Below are 22,628 nucleotides of genomic sequence, written 5' to 3'. Positions count from 1 at the left end.
ACTATGCGCCCACCCGCCTCCCCCCAGTCATCTCCCGCACCCTCCGAATGAGTAATTAAAGTTCTGATTGTTGTCTCCGGCTAAATGGTACATGTTTTAATTACCCCAGGAGCCGGCCCGAGCATCCTTCCCCCCCTACTCTTTCCCTCGCCCCTCCAACACACTCACTCCACGCTCTGAGCACTGGCATGTGCGCGAGTGAGTGTGAGTGTGTGCTGACAATGACAGCGGCCTGTCTGTCACAGCGGGCGACGCCTTCGCTGGGGAACTAACTGCCAGTTACTAGGGAAACGGGTAGGGAGGCAGCTGGGTCAGGCTGGGAGGGTGGCAATTGGCAGCAGTCGACATTTCAGCCCTCTCCATGTACCTGAAACCCCCTCCCCTGCTAACGGAAATCTCTGGGACCTTAGAGGTGAGGTTTGGGGGGTAAGAGTAAGGAAAAAGAGGTAGTCCTCTGCCCCACAACCCACCCTCCTCTGCCTCAGAAGCTGCTTCTCTCTCAAACCCATAGGCTGGCCCTCTGGAAGGTAATAGATTGAGGGAGGGACAGAATCCTATAGTGACCCAAGGCAGAATGACTAGCCCTGTTTTTCTCTGTGTGTTTCTGTTTCTGTCTTTCTCTGTCTCTTCTTTCTCCATCCTCTCTTCTCTTCCTTCCTTCCCTCCCTCCTTCCCTTCTTTCCTTCCTTTCTACCTTCTTTCCTTCCCTATCTCCTTCCCATTTTCTACTTCCCTCCTTCTTTCCCTCCCTCTTTCCTTACCTCCTTTCTTTTTTCCTCTTTGCCTCTTCATTTTTCTTCACCTCTCTGTCTCTTGTTGTGTCTTATTCTCTCTCTGTCCCTCTAGTCTGTCTTTTAAAAATTCCTTTTTCTGTCCCTCTCTTTTACCTATCATCTCTCTAATTCCATTTCTTTGTGATTTCTTTTCTACCTCTCCCTGTCTCTTTCTGTTGCTAATTCTCTGCCTTGTAAACAGCACTATTTCCCTCAATTCTCTCTCCCCCTTCCTCCTTCCCTCCCTCCCCTCTTTCCCTGTCTCTCTCATTTTAAAATTTTCTCATTTGTTTCTCTTTACTTCTTTAGTTCTCTTTCTTCCTCTTTTTCTTTTCTTTTTCCCTCTCTGTTTCTTATTTTCTCTGCCTCTGGGATTCCTCTATTTGAGTCTTCATTTCTTCTCCTTTGCTTCTATGCCTCCTTTCTCTTTCTCCTATCTACCTCTCTCAGTATTTCATTGTTTCTGTTTCTGATGTCATCCTTGTAGAACTGCTTGAACAAAGACACAGGGAGCCCACCTGTACAACAAGCCTAGCTGACAAGCCACCACTCACTCTTACCAGCACAACTCCAAAATCACTACAAATTGTTATGAGCCCTCCGTGAGTGTCTGTGGCTGCAGTGAAGGGAACCTGAGCCAATGAGGAATACACTGGCAGAGAACCGGGTGTTTCCACTCATGGTCTTTTAGAATGGATCTGGGCATCCACAAGTGTATGGGTGGGATGTAGGTTGCATTTGGGCAGACTAATTAAATGACCACCAGTATTTCTGAAATGGACTTGAGACTAGGAAGAAAATGGCTGAAACGCTGAGTAAAAAGAGGCAAAGACTATGAAGGTCATTGAGGAGTCAGTCAGTTGACTAGTAGTTAAAAAATTTGGATGGCCAAAAGATACCCAGGTGACTTGGTCTTTACTGGTTAGTCTCCCTTCCCTTCCTTGCCCTGCCCTTCCCCTTGAGCCTACTGCAGTTTGAAGCTCACACACCATAGTCCCCCCTGCCTAAAAGCTCTCTTCTGGACCCTCCCAGCTTTAGAGTGATTATCAGTAGTAACTGTTGCTGTTTCCCTCTCAGCCTGATGTCTTTCTGTTCCTTGCCTCATTAAATGAGCCATGCCCTGACTACTTCTTAAAGAGGCCTATTCAATGAACGGCTGTTACCTCACCCTAAGTGAGTACTTACATAGACCTTGGTCTAAAGGGGCCAAGGTCTCCAAGTGCATCCTGGTTCATCTCCAGTCATCCTGATAAATATCTGGTCACTAATTCAAATGACTCTGGAGGAGAAGTGAGGCTGGTGACCTCGCACAGTACTCCCTCACTCAAAACAGTCAAGTGCAAGTCATGTCATCATTTCTCTGATGGCATGGTCTTCTTTGGCAACGAAGGATGAATACAATTGTGTATCAGGCACTAGAGATATAAATAAGGATAAAAGATAGATCCAACTCACAAGGAGTCTCATGGAAATGGTGGAGGGGAGAGGACAACATGCAAACAACTATGTACTGATATATATACGTATATGTATACGTATATGTATATGTATATGTATATGTATATGTATATGTATATGTATATGTATATGTATATGTATATGTATATGACAAATTGGAGATAACCAACCACCAGAAGGCATTAAGCTGAAGGAGGACTGGGAAAGCCTTCTTGCAGAAAGTGAAATTTTAGCTTGGACTTAAAGGAAATCAAGGAGTCTGGAAGGCAGAAATGTGGTGGGAGAAAGCTTCAGAAAGGGGAGGCAGTCATTGAAAATGCCCAGAGTCAAGAGATAGAGTACCTTGTGAGAGGGAAGAGGAACAACAAAGTTACCAGTGCAACTGGATTGCAAAATATGTGGGGGTAAGATTTAAGAAGACTGGAGAGGTGGGAGGGAACCAGGTTATGAAAGTCTTTGAACACCCAGCAGAGGATTTTATATTTGATCCTGGAGGTGATAGGGAATCATGAGAGTTTATTAAATAGAGGGGTGAGGGATTGATATGTTCAGATCTGTGCTTTAAGAAGATTGATTTGATGGCAGACTGGAAGAGTGATTAGAGTGGGCAGAGACTTGAGGCAGGGAGAACAATCAGCAGATCATTGCAATACTCCAGATATGAGATAATGAGGTTTTAACCCAGAGTAGTAGTAGTGTCAAAAGAGAAGAGGGACATACAAGTGAGATGTCATGAAGTTAGAAACAACAGACCATGGCAATAGATTAGATATGGGGGAGGGTAGAGAATGAAAGGATAATGCTTAGATTGTGAGTCTTGGAGAGTGGGAGGGTGGTAGAACCTTCAATAGTAATAAGTTAGGAAGAAGAGAAGGATGGGGGGAGAGGGAAGATAATGAGTACAGTTTTAGACATTCTAGAGTTCCAGATGTCTGATGAAGAGTTAAGAATTAGAAGTCAACAGAGAAGTTAGGGGTGGGTAAATAGATCTGAGACTGATAAAGAGAATAATATAAAGATAATATAAATAATATAAAATAATATAAAGAGAATAATTGAAGTCATGGGAACTAATGAGGTCACCAAGTGAAACACTATAGAGGGAGAAGAGAAGAGAGCCCAGGACAGAGCCTTGGGAGACCCCCACAGTTAGTGTGCATGATGTGGATGAAGATGCAGCAAAGGAGACTGAGAAATAGTGGTCAAACAGGAGAATCAGGAGAGAGCAGTGTCACAAAAGCCTAGAGAAAAGAGAAAAGTTGGTACTCAACAGAAGTCAAGATGGATGAAGATTGGGAAAAGGATATTAGATTTGGTGACTTAGAAATCACTAATGGAGAGGGCAGTTTTGGTTGAACTACGAGGACAGAAGCCAGAGTGCAGAGTTAAAAAGAAAATGAAAGGAAGTAGAGGCATCTACTAGAGACAGCCTTCTCAAAGTTTTTAGATACAAAAGGAAGGTGGGATATAGGCAATTGTTCACAAGGGTGAGCAGATCAAGGAAGGGTTTGGGGAGGATGAGAGAGACATGGGCATGTTTGTAGACAGTAGAGAAACATCCAGGAGACAGGAAACTATGAAGATTAGTTAGAGAGTAGGGATAGAAGGGAACAAAGGAAGGAAAGAAAAGCATTTATTAAATACCTATTAAGTTTCAGGCACTGAACTAAGTGCTTTATAAACATTATCTCATTTGATCTTCAAAACAACCATGGAAAGAAGGTGTTGTTATCATCCACATTTGATAGCTGAGGAAACTGAGACAGAGGTTAAGTGATTTGCCCAGTCACACAGCTAGGAAGTGTGTGGCAGGATTTGAATTTAGATCGTCCTGATTCCAGCCCAGAGCTCTAGCCACTAAGCCACTTAGCTCTCTCTGTGTGAGCTACAACCTGCCATAATGGAGGCATTAGAGGAATTTTTCCTCGTCAGTAAGGACTACCTCTTCATGATTGAGATAGCTGAATGACTTGAGAAAAGGAATAGGGGAAAAGAGAGGTTTGGTCCAGTGGCCTCAATTTTTTCAATGAAATATGAGGCAGATTTATCACCTGAGAGGGTAGAGGGAGGAAAACAAGCTGGAGGTACATTTGAAGAGAATGAAAAGATCCAGAAAAGCCTCTATGATAAGCAGCTAGGTGGTGCAGTGGGTAAAGCACTGAGCTTGGCGTTAGGAAGACCTAAGTTCAAATCTAGCCTCAGACACCAGCAGTGATATCCAGATAAGTCATTTAACCCTGTTTGTCTCAGTTTTCTCATCTGTAAAATGAGCTGGAGAAGGAAATGGCAAACCACTTTAGCTTCTTTGGCAAGAGAATCTCAAATGGGGTCACAAAGAGTTGGATATCATGAAGAGTTGAACATCACTGAAACAACTCAACACCAACAAATCTACACTGAGTGGTAGAGTGAATCAGGGAAGTATAAAAGGATTACCTTGCTGTAGTGAGGGCCCAGTTGAGATTATGTAACATAAACATATAGTAGACCCAGTCAGCAAAGCTCCATGATTTCCTCTAGCTTTGCTCGGTAACATTTAAGTAGGAGTGAAAGCAATAGATGATGGAGTAATCCAAAGCTGGGGTTTGGCAGGACAAGGTCTTCATTAGGATAAAGGAACAGAGAAAAGAATTCTAGACAAAGTCAAACTGGCTCATCAAGGAATCAAGATGGTGAAGGAAAGAGTGTGACCAGTAGCAGAGTCATGGCCTGGGAACTGAATGTTGGAAGGATTGGAAGTCAAAATGAGGAAGAATAGAGTTTGAAACTTCAAGGCAGTGGTTGTAGTGGAACAACAATAGATTATAATTGGAAAAAGGAATTTCAGAGTTTATGAACATGGATGTGGAACACTTGTTAGTGATGGCAAGATCAAGGGTATGATCATCTCTGTATGTAGAGAGGAGGAATAGGGTGTGGGGAATGAGTAGAGGAATTGGGAGGTTAGGTTGGGGTAATGAGTAGATTGAGAAATTGGGTGTTTGAAGGAGTATCTATGTATTCTGGAGTCTCCTTGTAAAAGGGCAGGAGTTGGGGAGGAGAGAAAGATGGTGAGTTGGACATTAAACTTGTTGAGGAAGGAAGGAGAGTACACTAGAGTTGGGTAAACATTAGCTACTAGAATCTTGACTGAATGATAAATACAGATTGAATAACCCTCAGAGGAGTAGAGGTTACTTACTAAGCGATGGTGGTAGAGAAAAAACCTGAAAGTGACAATGGAGAGAAGACATAATTCAAATTCCCTTCCAGTACCGGTGAGTCAAGTTATGAACAAGAGTGCAACTAGTGCAGGAAAGGATAGCCAGGGAAAGTGTGTCCTCAGGACGGAAAATGGAAGACTGAGGCAGTTAGAAAGGAAGAAGTTCAAGGTGAAATCTAACTTGTTACCTATGAAGTAGGCATTCTGGAGAACACAGTGGAAGGGGGTGGGTAGCATTAGAGTGAGAAGTTGGATGGTTGGCTTGAGGGAGGTGGGAATAAAAGTCAGTGGGGAATGAAAAATGGAGCTTGAAAAATGGCAACTGAGGGCTCAGAATCACTGAACTGGGGTGGATATGATGGGGTGGAAGTATATTAATCACTGAAGAGTGAAGGGAAATGGCTAGGAAATCATTAAGGGTGGGAAGATAGTTATTAAAGCATTATTGAGGGAAGGGGACAAGGGCTGACATGACTTAGGAAAGGGGAACAGACATGAGTAGATGCTCACTGAGGGCAGCAGAGAAGGAACTAGTGGTCCCTAATTGGAGACAGGGCCTACAGTTGGCCCATAGGTATTAAGAAGGGCAGTGACTGAAGGATCACTAAGTACAAAAGAGCAGGTACTAGTGGTGCATTATGGCCTGGTGAACAGAGACTGAAAGTGTTCCATGGAAAGTGTCAAAGATATGGAAAGTGTTCCATGGAAAGTCACATCTGGGGTGAACCTTGAAGGAAGCTAGGATTTCTAAGAGGCTAAGGTTACAAGAGATTATAGATGATCAAGGAGGAGAAAGGGGTAATGATTCTCAAATCACCGAGAAGAGAGAGGCAAGGGACTTGCTTGGAGGCATTTTGATATTAAACACAGAGTATAAAAACAGCATACAAATGCACATTATTACTCTTCTGCTCAGGAATCTTCACTGACTCCCTGTTGTCTCTAACATAAAACACAAACTCCTTTGGTATTTTAGGACCTGCACAGTTTGGCCACCTGTAGAGAATTTTTTGCATATTATTCACCCTCATGCACTCTTATGGTCTAGTCAACTTGGCTACTTCCTCAAATGTGATATTCCTCTTCCTGTTTTTATGGTTTTTCACAGGCTGAGTCCTGTGCTGATGCAAACCCTCCTCACTTTTCTCTCTTGAAATCCCTAGCTTCTTTTTTTTATGCTGTTTTTTTTGTATTTATTTATTTTTAGATTTTGACTTTCATTTCCGTAATATTTTGAGTTCCAATTTTTCTCCCCATCTCTACTCTCCCCCTACCCCATAATCCCTTGCATTCTGATTACCCCTTCCCTCAATGTTCCCTCCCTTCTATCACAACCCACCTTTCCCTTATCCCCATCTTCTTTCTTTTCTTGTAGGGCAAGATACTTTTCTACACCCTATTACCTGTGTTTCTTTTTTCCCAGTTATATTCAATAGTAATTCTCAGCATTCATTTCCAATACTTTGAATTCCAACTTCTCTCCCTCCCTTCCTCCCTACCCATCCCCACTGAGAAGGCAAGCAATTCAATGCAGGCTATATGTGTGTCCTTTTGCAAAAGATTTCCATAGTAATCATGTTGTGTAATACTAACTATATTGCCCTCTATCCTACCCTGTTCCCCCTTTTTTCTATTTTCTCATTTGACCTTGTCCCTTCCCAAAAGTGTTTACTTCTAGTTACTCCCTTCTCCCATTTGCCCTCCCTTCTATCATCCTCTCACCCCATTTGTCCCCTTCTCCCCTACTTTCTTGTAGTGTAAGATAGATTTTCATACCAAATTTAGTGAGTATGTTATTCCCTCCTTAAGCCATATGTGAAGAGAGTAAGCTTCATTTTCCCCCTCACCTTCTCCCTTTTCTCCTCCATTGAACAGGATTTTTCTTCTCTCTTTTATGAGTGATAGCCTGCCCCATTCCATTTCTCCCTTTCTCCTCCCAGTATTTTCCTCTCTCACCCCTTAATTTTTATTTCATTTTGTTATGGATATCATCTCTTCTGATTCAACCCAACCTGTACTCTGTGTGTGTGTGTGTGTGTGTGTGTGTGTGTGTGTGTGTGTGTGTGTGTGTGTATAATCTCTCCACCTACCCAAATACTGAGAAAAGTCTTAAGAGTTACAAATATTATCTTTCCATGTAGGAATGTAAACAGTTCAGCTTTAGAAAGTCTTTTATGATTTCTCTTTCTTAATTTACTTTTTCATGCTTCTCTTGATTCCTGTATTTGAAAGTCAAATTCATTCATCATGAATGCTTGAAAGTCCTCTATATCATTGAATGATCATTTATTCCCTTGAAGTATTATACTCAGTTTTGAAGGGTAGGTGATTCTTGGTTTTAATCTCAGTTCCTTTGACTTCTGGAATATTCTATTCCAAGCCCTTCTATCCCTTAATGTAGATGCTGCCAGATCCTGTGTTATCCTGATTGTATTTCCACAATACTCAAAATGTTTCTTTCTAGCTGCTTGCAATATTTTCTCCTTGACCTGGGAATTCTGAAATTTGGTCACAATATTCCTAGGAGTTTCTCTTTTTGGGTCTCTTTCAGGAGGTGATTGGTGGATTCTTTCAACATTTATTTTGTCCTCCGATTCTTTAATATCAGGGCATTTTTCCTTGATAATTTCAGGGAAGATAATGTGTAGGCTTTTTTTTGATCATGGCTTTCAGGTGGTCCCATAATTTTTAAATTATCTCTCCTGGATCTATTTTCCAGGTCAGTTGTTTTTCCAATGATATGCTTCACATTATCATCTATTTTTTCAAACTTCTGGTTTTGTTTTTTAACTGCTTGGTCTATGTCATAGTCATTAGCTTCCCTGAACTCAGTTCTCTCTTTTAAAGAACTATTTTTTTCAGTGAGCTTTTAAACCTTCTTTTCCATTTGGCTAATTCTGCTTTTTGAAGCCTCCTTCTCCTCATTGGATTTTTGGACATCTTTTTCCAATTGAGTTATCCTCTTTTTAAAGGTGTTATTTTCCTCAGTATTTTTTTGGTTCTCCTTTAGCAAGCTGCTGACACACTTTTCAAGCTCTCCTATGGCCTGAACCCATTTCATATTCATTTTGGAGATACTGGAGGCAGAAGCCTTGACTTCCTCTGACAGTATACCTTGTTCTTCCTCATCTGAAAGGACGAAAGGAGATACCTGTTCACCAAAGAAGTAACCTTCTATGGTCTTATTTTTTTCCCCTTTTTTTCAGCATTTTCCCAGCCAGCTACTTGAATTCTGAATCCTTTGTCAAGAGGAGGGTCCTAGTGCTCCTCCTCTCCCCAATACTATGCTCAAGGCTGAGGTTCAGATCAGCTACTCAGTTCCCCTAGAGGCTTTAAGATGAGCTGCCTGGACAATAGACCCAGGTTGCTTCCATGTAGCTGCCAGCTGCCTGCTGCTGCCTGGGGCCAGTGCTAGGGGAACCCCACTCCCCTCTTGCCCAGCTGGGGAAGCCCTCCCACACTGACCTTTAGAACTTTCATTGATGCTTGTGGGTTGATGGATCTGGGACCCTCCCTGCTGGGAATTTTACCCCAGAGGTCTGTTCAGGTCCTGTTCCTCCCAGTGCCCCAAGGCCAGTGCTGGGCTGCGCTCCACTCAGCATCCCGTGAGATAGAACTTTCCTGTAGGCCTTCCAGGTTACCTTTGACTGGAAACCTCTTTCACTCTGTTGTTCTGTGGCTTCTGATGCTCTAGAATTTATTGAGAGTCATTTTTTACAGGTATTTTGTGGGCAGTGCTAGAGTATATGTGTCTTTCTACTCCATCATCTTGGCTCTACCCCCTAATCCCTAGTTTCTTAGAAGAAGGTGAGGTGGGTGGAACCTCCTTCAGCCTCATTCAGCGGCTCTTGTGAATAATAGCAAAAAAGGCCAATGGTAGGAATCATCTGGGACCGAGGTTTTTCAAGAGAAGAGCATCAAATTAGGCAAAGGGCCAAGGCTGTGCAAGTGTAGAGTACTGTATAAATCTGAAGTGGTTAACTCTTAGCTTAAAGACAGAGAGGGGGAGTGAAATGAGAGCAGGGGTGATAGCCTAGGAGAGCTAAGGGCTAAAGGAAATGGAGGTCTGAGTGAGGCCTCAGAGCAGGTGTAGGAGGGGCTAAGCACAGGGAAAGATGTAATGACAAGAGGTTATGGTCAGAATTTCTAATTAGGGAAGTGGAACCCTTGTGGGTAATGGCAATATCTAGTGTGTGCCCATCCCTATGAGTGCCTAAAGTGGAGTTAAGGATTAGGTCGTGGGACTTAAATGAAGTTGAAGAAATGACAGGTTGAGGAGTTTGAAGGAGCATCTGTATAGATAACTGAGGCCTTTGGTGGTTTAAGGGCCACAGGGAGAAGAATATTGGGAATTAGATGTTGAACTTCTTGAGAAAGAAGGAAGAATAGCCATCTTGGGGTCAAGGTAGGGGAGCAGTATATGGATTAGGCAAAAAAAATAATTATATTTGACTGGGCTTTACCAAAAGAATGACAACTGAATGAAGGAATTAAAGGGAGAGTCTAGGAAGGACAATGGGGAACAAGGAATATTCTGACTTTACCTTTAGGACAAGTAGAAGGGTGAGGTAAGAGAAAGTGTAAAGTCAGTGATGGAGAGAATAGTTGGGAAAGCAGCATTGTCTAAGGTAACCAGGTCTCAATGAGGGCTGATAGAGAGAAAGAATGTAAGAGAAAAACAAGAAGAGAACTCATTATGGAATAGGAATTATAGAAGGGAAAGTGGAAGAGATGAGCAAGGTTAGATTTGGGACATGGGTAGGGTCAGGTTGATGGGGGTGAGGGACGTGAGAACATGAGAAGGGGACAGGGGACAATTTTATGCTTAATGGCCACTGATTATTACAGGGAGAGGGGAAGACACAAATGAAGTCATTGTGAATGACAGATGAGAAGAAGACTATCATATATGAGCTTTAATTAATGCATTAAGGCCTTAGGTTTCTCTGGGATTGCTTTGACTATGTATCCCAGGATCCCTGGACAACTTAAATGACATTGAAAAATACCAACACTGACCCTAAGGTGGCTGGGTAACATTCCACCTTTTTTTGAGAGTTTCTCATGCTGTAAGTACATTCCAGTCCTATAGCCCTTCCTTCTGATTGACTGGTCCCTCCTAGATCCTCCAATGTCAGAAAAGTACCCAAGACATCTGTGTCTTCATTATTCTCCAGGCTTCACCCTTGACTCTCTTTACTTTCTCTCTCATATCACATGGAAGTTTACTCCACCCCTGGACTCCTCACACTGGAAGTACACTCTACCAGGGTGTTCCCTTGCTCCGACTCACTAGTCCCTCTCAGAATCTCCATCTTAAGGAAAGTGCCCAAGCCAGCCATGTCTTTATACCTCTCTGAGCCCTACTACTGACCCTTTGGACTTCTTCTACAATGCCCCCAAGCAATTACCTTCTCCCCATTTCCAACTGATTCATCTTCCTCTTATGTATTATCTTCCTCCATTAGAATATAAGCTCATTGAGACAGAGAATATGTTTCTGCTTATATTACTATTCCCAGCATTTAGTAGTTTCTTTTCTTTTTTTTTCCACTGGAAAACAAGACTGAATTCGACCAATTCATTTTAGTTTTTCCCACTATGTTGAAGAAGTATAGTCTAGGCAAAAAGTGACCCAAGTTTCAAATACTTGCTTCCAAGTTTCCTAGTGCTGTGACCACAGGCAAGTCATTTCACTACACAGAGACTGTTTTCTCATTTCTGTAAGTGGCACAATAGCATGTCCTATCTATTTCATAAGGTTGTTGCAAAGATGTGCTTTGTGAATTTTAAAGTACTTTATGAATGTGAACTGTTATCATACATAAGCCATCCTGCTTACTTTTTGTCTTGCTTCAAGGTACTTTCATCAGCTCCCAAATTCTCCTGGATATTGGACCCTCTCTAGTGTTTTGTTTTTCCTCAGGCTTTCTTGATTTGCTTCCAGCCTGGTCCCTGCAGTCATAATGCAGAGGAGCAAACCCTATGCAGAAGGGTTCCATGACCTTCAGCACTACCAACACCAACCTCTAATGGGTCAGCAATCCAGCTCAGCTGAAAGCAGCAAGATACTCTGAGAGATAAGATATGGAATGCAAAAGGGCCAAACCATTGTCATCATCCCAAGAACACCTTACCTCAGACCCTGACAGCTACAGCTCAGAATTCTGCCCCCAAATGCCCAAGGGATGGCAGTAACCCTACCCTAAAAACTACCAGTCCTACTTCCAGACCAATCTCCAAAGCCATCATTCAGGGGAACAAAACTTGCATATATCTGACCCAGTACTTGTCTCTGCAGATACTCCAGTCACACACACCCTCACCATCCACAACTTTCAAAGACCCAGGGGAAAAAAAAGCAAGATCTTACCACCAAAAACCCTGGCATTGTCAAATACTTCAACATCAGAAATGGACGTGGTTTTATCAGCGGAAATGATACTACAGAAGATGTATTGCCATCATTCTCACTAATACAGCCTAAGGACCACTGGGCTTTTCCATCTACCCTGAAGCTAAACTCTATGAGTTATTTATTAGAAAGTGAGCTCTTTGAGAGCAGGGACTGTCTTCCTTTTCTTCTTGTATTCCCATTGCTTGACACATAGTATATAATAAATGCTTTTTTCAAAAATTCATTCACCATGTGGGACAAGGAAAAAAAGAAGAAAAAGCTGTGTGATTTAGGTCTCCCTTGAAGTTGATTCCTCACATTGGGACCTGAACTTAGAAGACCTTAGTCTGAACCCCAATTCCCTTTCTTTCTTGCTATTTGACTTTAGGGGAAGAGGTTATATAACACCTGCTCCATACCAGGAGCTTTGTTAAATGCTTCACAGCTATCTTATTTGATCCTCACCACAACCTGACATGGTAGGTGCTGTTATCATCCTCATTTACAATTGAGGCAAGCAGAGATTAAGTGACTTGCCCACAGTCACACAATTTGTGTGATTTGAAGCTAGATTTGAATTTAGGTCTCCATGACTGAAGGTCTAACATCTATCCACTGAACTGCTTAACTGCCTCTTTAAGCAAGGCATACAACCTCTCGGGATTTCATTTTCCCACCAATAAAAAGAAGGGATGGGACTAGATGTTTTTTGACATTTTTTTTTTTTATTTAGCTTTTAACATTCATTTTCACAAAATTTTGGGTTACAAATTTTCTCCCCTTTTCTCCCCTCCCCCCCCATACGCCAAGCATTCTAATTGCCCCTATGACCAATCTGCTCTCTCTTCTATCATCCCTCTCTGCCCTTGTCTCTGTCTTCTCTTTTGTCCTGTAGGGCCAGATAGCTTTCTATACCCCTTTACCTGTATTTCTTATTTCCTAGTGGTAAGAACATTACAGTTGATCCTAACACTTTGAGTTCCCACTTCTTTAGCTCCCTCCCTCTCCACCCCTCCCCTTTGGAAGGCAAGCAATTCAATATAGGCCAAATCTGTGTAGTTTTGCAAATGACTTCCATAATAGTTGTGTTGTATAGGACTAACTATATTTCCCTCCATCCTATCCTGTCCCCCATTACTTCTATTCTCTTTTGATCCTATCCCTCCCCACGAGTGTTGACCTCAAATTGCACTCTCCTCCCCATGCCCTCCCCTCTATCATCCCCCCCCACTCTGCTTATCCCCTTATCCTCCACTTTCCTGTGTTGTAAGATGGGTTTTCATACCAAAATGAGTAGGCATTTTATTCTTTCCTTTAGTGGAATGTGATGAGAGTAGACTTCATGTTTTTCTCTCACCTCCCCTCTTTATCCCTCCACTAATGAGTCTTTTGCTTGCCTCTTTTATGAGAGATAATTTGCCCCATTCAATTCTCCCTTTCTCCTCCCAATATCTTTCTCTCTCACTGCTTGATTTCATTTTTTTTAAGATATGATCCCATCCTCTTCAATTCACTCTGTGCACTCTGTCTCTATGTGTGTGTGCGTGTGTGCATGTGTGTGTGTGTAATCCCACCCAGTACCCAGATACTGAAATGTTTCAAGAGTTACAAATATTGTCTTTCCATGTAGGAATGTAAACAGTTCAACTGTAGTAAGTCCCTTATGACTTCTCTTTGCTGTTCACCTTTTCATGGTTCTCTTCATTCTTGTGTTTGGAAGTCAAATTTTCTTTTCAGCTCTGGTCTTTTCATCAAGAATGCTTGAAAATCCTCTATTTCATTGAAAGACCAATTTTTCCCCTGAAGTATTATACTCAGTTTTGCTGGGTAGGTGATTCTTGGTTTTAGTCCTAGTTCCTTTGACTTCTGGAATATCCTATTCCATTCCCTTCGATCCCTTAATGTAGAGGGTGCTAGATCTTGTGTTATCCTGATTGTATTTCCACAATACTTGAATTGTTTCTTTCTAGCTGCTTGCAATATTTTCTCTTTCACCTGGGAGTTCTGGAATTTGGCCACAATGTTCCTAGGAGTTTCTCTTTTTGGATCTCTTTCAGGTGGTGTTCTGTGGATTCCTTGAATATTTATTTTGCCCTCTGGTTCCAGAATCTCAGGGCAGTTTTCATTGATAATTTCATGAAAGATGATGTCTAGGCTCTTCTTGTGATCATGGCTTTCAGGTAGTCCCATAATTTTTAAATTGTCTCTCCTAGATCTATTTTCAAGGTCAGTTGTTTTTCCAATGAGATATTTCACATTATCTTCCATTTTTCCATTCCTCTGGCTTTGTTCTGTGATTTCTTGCTTTCTCATACCGTCCTTAGCCTCCATCTGTGCCATTCTAATTTTGAAAGAACTATTTTCTTCAGTGAGCTTTTGAATCTCCTTTTCCATTTGGCTAATTCTGCTTTTGAAAGCATTCTTCTCCTCATTGGCTTTTTGAACCTCTTTTGCCAATTGAGTTAGGCTAGTTTTCAAGGTGTTATTTTCTTCAACATTTTTTTGGGTCTCCTTTAGCAGGGAGCTGATTTGCTGTTCATGCTTTGACTTCATGTCTCTCATTTCTCTTCCCAGCTTTTCCTCCACCTCTCTAACTTGATTTTCAAAATTCTTTTTGAGCTCTTCCATGGCCTGAGCCCATTGAGTGGGCTGAGACACAGAAGCCTTGATTTCTGTGTCTTTGCCTGATGGTAAGCATTGTTCTTCCTCATCAGAAAGGAAGGGAGGAAATGCCTGTTCACCAAGAAAGTAACCTTCTATGGTCTTATTTCTTTTCCCTTTTCTGGGCATTTTCCCAGCCAGTGACTTGACCTCTGAATATTTTCCTCACACCCACCTCACCTCCTGATCCTCCCAGCCAGTGTTTGGGGTCTGAGATTCAAATGCTGCTTCCAGCCTCAGGGCTTTGGGCGGGGGCAGGGCTGCTATTCAGTGTGAGATTAAATTCAGATGCTCAGGTGAGGGCAGGGCTGCCTCTCAGGCTCAGTTCCCTCAGGGAGTTTATGCACAGACCTTCAACAATGGATCCAGGCTCCTGCCTGCTTGGGGAGCCCTGGTCTGCCGCTGCCCCTTAGCTTCTGTCTCCAGAGGGGGCCCGAGCCATGGGGGCACCCCACTCCCCCCTCGACCCTCCAAAGGGACTCTCTCACAGACCCCCGTCACCTGTGGGTGGAGGTACTTGTGCGGCCGCTGGAGATCCCGTCCCTGAAGCCCGCTCGGATCTGTTCCTCTCTGTGCCGCGGCCACGGCAGGGCTGTACTCAGCTCCCAGTCCCGGCGCCCAGTCCGCAGCACGAAGGACCTTTTACGAGAGGTTTGCAGGTCTCTCCGGAACAGAAATCTCCCTCGCTCCAATGTTCTGTGGCCTCTGGGTGCAGAATTCGCCGTGAGTTACTTCTTTGTAGTTGTTCTATGGGTTGTGGGTTCGGAGCTATGTGTATGTGCGTCTTTCTACTACGCCATCTTGGCTCCGCCCCCGGGACTAGATGTTTTTTAAGCCCCCTCGGAGCTCCAATTACCTATGATTATCTTAGGGGCTTTCAGGAGGCCCAGCAGATAAAAGCAAAGGCCCTCACTTTCCTCATATGTCAACTTGGCTTCTTGACCCTATTGCATCCATTAAGGAAAATTGAAGGGGTTAATAGAGGAAGAGAGGTGGTTCAGTGGATAGAGTCACTGGGTATGCAATCAGGAAGATGTGAGTTCACATGTAGCCTCTGGCAAGTCACTTAACCAATATCTGCACATATGTAAAAGGGGGATAATACTAGTACCTACTACCTCCTACAGTCATTGTGGGTAGCAAATGAGACATTTATAAAATGATTTACAAACTTAAAATCATGATATAAATGCTAATATTCATGATTCGTATTTGAACCAGGAGCTGATATTAGAATGACCTAGGCAAATAACGACCTATCCTTATACCGACCATCTCCCTAAGACTGCTAAGTTGTAAAGGAGGTGCCAAACAACATTGGTAGACCAAGTTTCCTCATTGGAAGTTCCCTACACTCATGAAATCACAAGTCAAGTCCAAAAGAAAACATTTCCCATGTGTCTAGTGCATTCAGGTTTACAAGTTCCTCATGGTAAACTAGAGAGTGAATGTATTCTCATCCTCATTTTAAAAAGAAACAGATTGAGTGAGTTGCTCATAATCACACAACTGGAAAGTGATCTGCTCCCTCCCTTTTATGCTGTTCTACTGGCCCTCAAAGGAAATCCCAGCAGATCCTTCCAGAGATGTAATGGGCAAGAGGGTTGTGAGTGTGTTTGTGGGGAGAAGGAATATTAGGGAGTGGGTACAAGCCATAAGTGGGGCAGGCTATCCTTGTTCTCCCTGCCCCTTCCACCTCAGGTAAACCCTCTTATCAGCCTTATTACAGGACAATCTTCCCCCTCCAGAATCAGGGCCTTGAGATTACCCCTTGGGTTCTAGGATTATTGTTTTCACCATTGCTTCTGCCAAGGCTCCCAAGAAATAACAGCCCACCTTCCCAAGGTGTTGGAGGTGACTGACCCCAATAGGAGAATCTCCAAAAACCCAAGGTGCCATTGGAGTTGGGAACCTGGCAGGGGCTGGGTGCCAGGACAAGAGGGCCCAGTTCTGCTTTTAATGCCACCTACAATGGCCTTGAAAATCCCAGGCAGGAAAATTTGGCATCCTCCAATACATCTTTTCATTGCCAGGTAAATGCTCTAGCCAAGCCATCTTTGTAGGGCAAGCCTGCCACCTGGTGTTAGTACTCTCCAATTACAGGCCTGGGTTCCTTCAGTAGGTTTTAGCCTAGCTCCCTCTATAGCCTCAGCTTCAACTTCAAGTAAGCATGGGAGCATGTTTGCTTCCCTAGTCAGCAACTTATATACGATGAAAAGTCCAAAGCAACAGCAATGACACTGATCTGGGATTGAATGGCGTACTGTCCGGGAGTTCTGTGGGCTCTAAGACCAGAGGGCAGTGAAGGGGAGAGGGTTGAAGAAGCTGTAGTTCAGATAAAAACCATCCCAGGGGAAGCTGGAATGGGGCAGATTGAGATATCTCCAGGGAACAGGCATCCCTCTTGCAGCCTCCTAGCCCTGCCATTCTAAGCCTGTTTGCCTGGATCCAGTGGCAAAGAATTGGAGGCACCTTGTAGAATTCTCCATTTGTATTTAATCAGGGAAGAAAGGCCATATATCTTTTGCCCAGTGCTCCAACTGGCATCTGGCCAATTCCCTGGTATCCAGGGCTGTTTCCTATACCTAAAAATATTTCTTTCCCAAGCTCATAACCCAATCTTCATGTTTCATCCCAGAACCCAGAATCTTCCCTTCAGGACCAGAGAACCACATGGAACCACAACTCTCAAAGCCTCAGAATCTCTAGCCCTAGATACACATCAGGTCAAGAGTCAGTTTTCCTGCCTCCCTCTTGTACAGTCCTGGGCTTGAATGGGTCACTTTACTGCCCTCCATGTATTCCACCATCCAGTAAGAGTGACCTCTTGCTCTTCTCAAACATGGCATTCCTGTCATCCCACAACCTTTTCACTGGCTGTCCCCCATGCCTAGAATGCTCTCTCTCAACAGCTCCATCTCCTACCTTCCCTGGCTTCATTCATCTTCCGCGAGGGGCTTTTCTCATTCCCTCGGACCCCTACCCCATTCCCCAATTGTGGCACCTTCCTTCTGGAATACCTCCAAATAGTTCTAGATGTATCTTGTTTGTTTAAATGTTGTCTTTCTTATTCGATTGTAGGTTTCTTGAGAGTAAAGGCTATTTTTGTTTCTTTGCATTCTCAGCACTTAGCACAATATATAGTAAATTTGTTGACTGACCAAGTCTGTACTGAACCTCATTGTACACCCTCTATGGCTCCTTGTCCAGAATCCCTAACCACTGCTTCCCCTGCCTCCTACCTCCAACATACTGCCAGGGCTTAATTCCCTAAAAAGAAAAAAAAATTCAAGCTCAATAGGGCCTCATCAGCTCTTACCCCAGTCAAATGAGGTCAAGGAAGCCCTTTCCCTCTGTCCTGCTTGCCCACTAGGTTGGCTACCTCTGCCATGATCCTCTCTCTTCCTTCCCCTATGGGCAGCCACCTTCTTTTCCCTTTCCCCCCACCCGCCTGTCCCTGCAGCCAAGTCATCACCACCACCCTGGCTCTTTGGCCTGCTGTCTTATTAATTCCTAATTTCCAATTTGCAGGAAGAGAGAACCTTAAACCTCCATCTCGCCAGCCCTGCAATCACACAGATGATCCAAGTATCTTTGGACAGCCTTTAATTTATTTCCCAGCGCACGCAAGCACTGCTGAGAGACTTGATGGCACCAGCTTAAACATAATAAATTACTCAAGTACCAGAGATTAGTTAATAAAGCACCAGGCTCCCTCCTGGACCCTTCTGCCTTGGTTGGAGACACCAAATAGTCTTCCAAAGATTCCCTGTAGAAAGCTCAGAGGGAGATTCAGAGTTATCGTCCCCTTTCTACAGCATGAAATTGAACAGCTGGCTTTGCCCAGCACCCTATTCTAGGTTGGAAGGGGGTTTCTATCTCATGATCGACTGGGAGGAGGAAAAGAGAGAAAGAGAAGAACAAAGAAAAGAGGCTGGCTGAATGACTCTGGGAACAGGCACACTTGGAGAAGTAGGGCTGAGGTGAAACTCCCGGAAGAGAGCCTGGGTTTTTCCTTTCGCCCTGAGAGATCCAAAGGAAATTCACCTGTGGATACCCATTGCCAAGCAGTTCCTGATGCCCATCCCCCAAAAGAACTTTGAGATCAGAGATTGGAAAATCACCAATTTGGAACTGGAAGGAACCTTAGAAATCATCCAGTCCAACCCCTTCATTTTACAGATAAGGAAACTGAGGTCCAGGAAAAGGAAATACCACTTCCTCAGACTTACACAGGCAGTGAGTAGCAAAATTAACCTGATTCTACTACTTCCACAAAATGTTATCATGCAGAGGGCACATCCCCAGCCTCAGAGAACTGGGCAAAAAAGAATGACCTTGAGGACAAAGGACTAAGGGAAAACGACTGTGGGACACAGGAAGAGTAACTGAAGGGAGACACCTTCTTTGGAAACTTCAGAAACAAAAGAATCTCATCTCCTTCCATTGGTTGAAGTGAAATCCTGCAAGAAGATAGGGGCCTGGACTAGTGGCCACATAAGGTCCTACACCAGTTGATGGTACTCAAAAATCTTCCTTAATACTTTAACAAATCAATTATGATTCTGGTGTAGGCAAAGCAGAAGCATAACATATTGAATAGGAAGTTCAGATTCTGCCTCTGACATTTACCAGCTGCCTGACCCTGGACAAGTTATTTAACATCTCCCACTCTTGGTTTTTTTATCTGTAAAATGTGGAGGACTGAACTTAGATGGCCTCTGAGTATCTTTCAAAGTCCAGATTTGTGATTCTGTGGAAAGTAATGGTTCCATTTCACAGAGATGAAAATTGAGGGCTATCAATCAGAAGGGGCTTAGCCACAGTCATTCAGTTCCACAGAGCAATGGTTTTCTAGACTTGGCTTATATCATCAGCTGTTTCTGAAATAAATTTAGGCATGAATAGTGGAGTCAGGAAGGGCTGGGCAGGGGACTGGTAAAACAAGGAAAGAGCGATGGTGAAGTAGGGAGAGAAAAGATGAGGGTGCTAGGATGATCCTCTTGAGAACATTGCAACCCTGCTGAGCCTCACTTTCTTTATCTGTAATAATAAGAGTGTTGGATTAAATAATATTTGAGTGTCCCCCTAGTTCTACATCTATGATCCTATGAATGAATTTGTTGGAGAAGTGAAATGGAGATGAATTGATCACTTTTCCAATTTCTTCTGAAAAGAATCACAGTCATCCTTATCTAGAAAATAGGACCATTTTCCCCTGGCTCCTGCCCAGGGCCTGACAACAAGGCCTCCCCATCAATGGTTTGTTCCTTCTCTAGGCTCAGCCTCTTTCTCTTCTGGGAGCCACAATCAGTAGCTGTTGGCTACATTGGCTAAGGAGGGAGGCAGCCAAACATCCCTCTGACTTTTCGGGTCCCTAAGACTCTTCAGGATTCATTAGACCATTGCTGGTCACGCTCTTCCAGGTGTATTAGGGTTCACCTCCTAGATCTCATGACCATATCTACGGACCACCTTGCACATAACTACATCGGGAGATGTCTCTTTGTAAAAAACAACAAAGAAAAAACAAACAAAACCCTTGCTTATTCATGGAGAGAAATTCCCCGTGGGCAAAGCAAAGAATTCCCCAATGCAGTCCTTCTTCAGATTCATACTACAATAAAACCTCTTGTTTCCTCTCCCAGTCTTACCCTGGGTGATGGGCTCATTAACATTTATTATAATAAATTTGCATACTATGCCTTTGGTTCCACCTCTGAACTATCCCTTGAAGGCTATGTGCAAAACTATTGCTGAATGGAGAAAGTACACCAGTTGGCATGCCACCCCTTCTTAAGCAAACACTGCAAGACTTTTTGCCAGAAATGTTCCTTTTTTTGTGTATCTTTGGTTTAAAAAAAAGTGATTGGCCCACTTCTTTATACTACCTTTCTCTCCTCCATATTTATTGAGTTATTGATGTTTCAAGGACTGTGGTGGGGATTAGTGCTTCTAAGGTGCTATATGTATGAAAGTCAAGTCTTGTCCACACCTACATATTCACTGTAGACACTCTAGTTCAGGGGTGTCCATGGATAGAATTCAGGGGGGGTCTGAGAACTTGAGTGAGAAAAAATACATCTTTATTTCAATATATTTGTTCTCCTGATAATCCTATGTGTTTTATGCATTTAAATACATTATTCAGAGAATGGATTCATAGGTTTCTCTGGACTTTCAAAGTGGTCCATGAAACAAGAAAAGCTTGAGAAGCCCTGAAGGATGAAAAAGTCTGAAGGTTGGGAAACCTGATGTTACAAGTATGCTCTGGCCTCACTGACTCAATGGGCTTCTCCATAGCTAGGCAGTGCTGTAAGTAGAGTAGGATGCCTTGAGTCAGGAAGACCTGAGTTCAAATCCAGTCTCAAACAGTTACTAGCTGTGTGACCCTGGACAAGTCAGTTAACCTCTGCCTGTATTAATTTCCTCATCTGTAAAAATGGGACTAATAGTAGCACTTACCTCACAGGGTTTTTGTGAGGATCAAATGAGAAAGTAAAGTGCTTAGCATAGTGCCTGGCAAATGATAGGCACTACCTAAATGTTTATTCTCTTTCCCATTTACCCCTGAGGGGTACCCTTATTTCATGCCATCAGATCAAGCCCTGGCCAGTTGTGTTCCTCTCACTGTTAGCTGCCTAAGACTGAATAGTGCCCTGGTTCCATTTAATGTCAATGAGTTTTTACAAAGGAATATTTACTTTGAAGATGTAGCAAAAACAAACATTTCCTTCCGATGCCTCGGGGCACACTCTTGAGAGCAGGGACTGTTTTCTGCTCAGCATTTAGTGTGATGCCTGGAAGATTTGCTGTTCAGTTGTTCCTTAGTCACATCTAACTGTTCGTGACCTGCCCTCCCCCCCCCCATGATGGGGGATTTTCTTGGCAAAGATTTCAAGGGGTTTGCCATTCCTTCTCCAACTCACTTTACAAATGAGGAAACTGAGAAAAATAGGGTCAAATGACTTGCCTAGGGTTACACAATGAGTATCTGAAGCCTGGATTTGAACTCAGGAAGATGAGTCTTCCTGACTCCTGGCCCAGCATTCTATCTACTTCACCTAGCCTGGAAAATAGTAGGTGCTTAATAAGTGCTAGTTGACTGACTACTCCAGGCTCTTGAGAGAGAGGTCTCAGACTTAGCTTAGTTGCTACATAGAGCATTGGTTCCACTAAATTCACTTCCAAATGCAGTATCAAATCTGGATGCATCCTTGTCTGAGTTGGGCTGTTTCCCAAAGGTCATCTAGGGCATTTTTTATTTCTCTGGGCATCAGTGCTGGGTTGGTTACAAAACTTGGCACGGACTTGGATTGCTGGGGGCTCAATTCCTTGAACTTCCATAACTCAAAAGGTCAGAGCATCTAAATTAATCCCCTTCTCTTGGAACAAAAGATTAAATACTAAGCAAGGAAAAAATGAAGGCTGTTTTCACAGGTCCACATGACCTTAGAGTCTGCCCTTACCGCATTGTCTCTCACCAGATGCCATCAGTGATGGAGTCAAGCCAAGTAATGGTGCCAGAAGAGAAAACAATCAAGGCTCTGGTGGCCAGTACTTTTTGAAGTCATTCTTTAATCCAGTTATGTAGTCGATCAAAAAAGGCTTCACCTAACCATGAACATAATAGATCAGAACTAGCCATAGAATGCCTGCATGTGATCCATAGTGACTCCAAGGCATTTCCTTTATGACTTTCCCAGAAGTAAGTGCCCCAGGCTCTCAATATTGGGAAATACCATCAGAGGTGCTTTGCTCATATGCCAGGTTGGGTGACACTGAGAGGCAATTTGAGCACTGCCACTAACTCATTGTTTGCCCTTCTTAGTTAATTCACTTTGGCTTTCTGGCCCTCATCTGTAAAATGAAGGTATAAAGCTAGATGACTTCAAAGATCCTTCTAGCTCTAAAACTTAGTTCCTAGAGCACAAAATTAGAAATCAGAAATACTCGAGTTCAAATCTTGCCTCAGTCATTTACTGGCTGGGGGACCCAGGGTAAGTCATTCAGTCTTTCTGAGCTTCCATTTCCTTATCTATAAAATGATGAGGAATGGCCTTCTAGGGCCCATCCAACTCTAACTCTTTGATCCTATGATTCTCTCCCAGTTATAAAGTCCACTGTTCTCAACCTT

At 43.2% G+C, this 22,628-nt stretch overlaps 1 long non-coding RNA gene across 4 annotated transcripts; it reads left to right on the top strand.

Moving 5' to 3' along the window:
- Window positions 1-274: 274 nt before the first annotated feature.
- LOC140505237 (uncharacterized) lies at window positions 275-20,361 on the top strand. 4 transcript variants are annotated; one of them, XR_011967417.1, is made up of 3 exons: window positions 275-412; window positions 1,261-1,375; window positions 18,023-20,361. It is a non-coding gene; the product is annotated as an uncharacterized lncRNA (long non-coding RNA). The 4 variants fall into 4 exon arrangements; XR_011967420.1 differs by having other exon boundaries at window positions 275-527; XR_011967418.1 differs by lacking the exon at window positions 18,023-20,361 and adding an exon at window positions 11,360-12,036.
- Window positions 20,362-22,628: the final 2,267 nt, after the last annotated feature.

This window comes from Notamacropus eugenii, chromosome 5 (assembly GCF_028372415.1).
Source record: "Notamacropus eugenii isolate mMacEug1 chromosome 5, mMacEug1.pri_v2, whole genome shotgun sequence".
In the NCBI taxonomy this organism is placed as follows: domain Eukaryota; kingdom Metazoa; phylum Chordata; class Mammalia; order Diprotodontia; family Macropodidae; genus Notamacropus; species Notamacropus eugenii.
The sequence above is the reverse complement of the archived record's forward strand: the minus strand, read 5'-3'. Positions and strand labels throughout refer to the sequence as shown.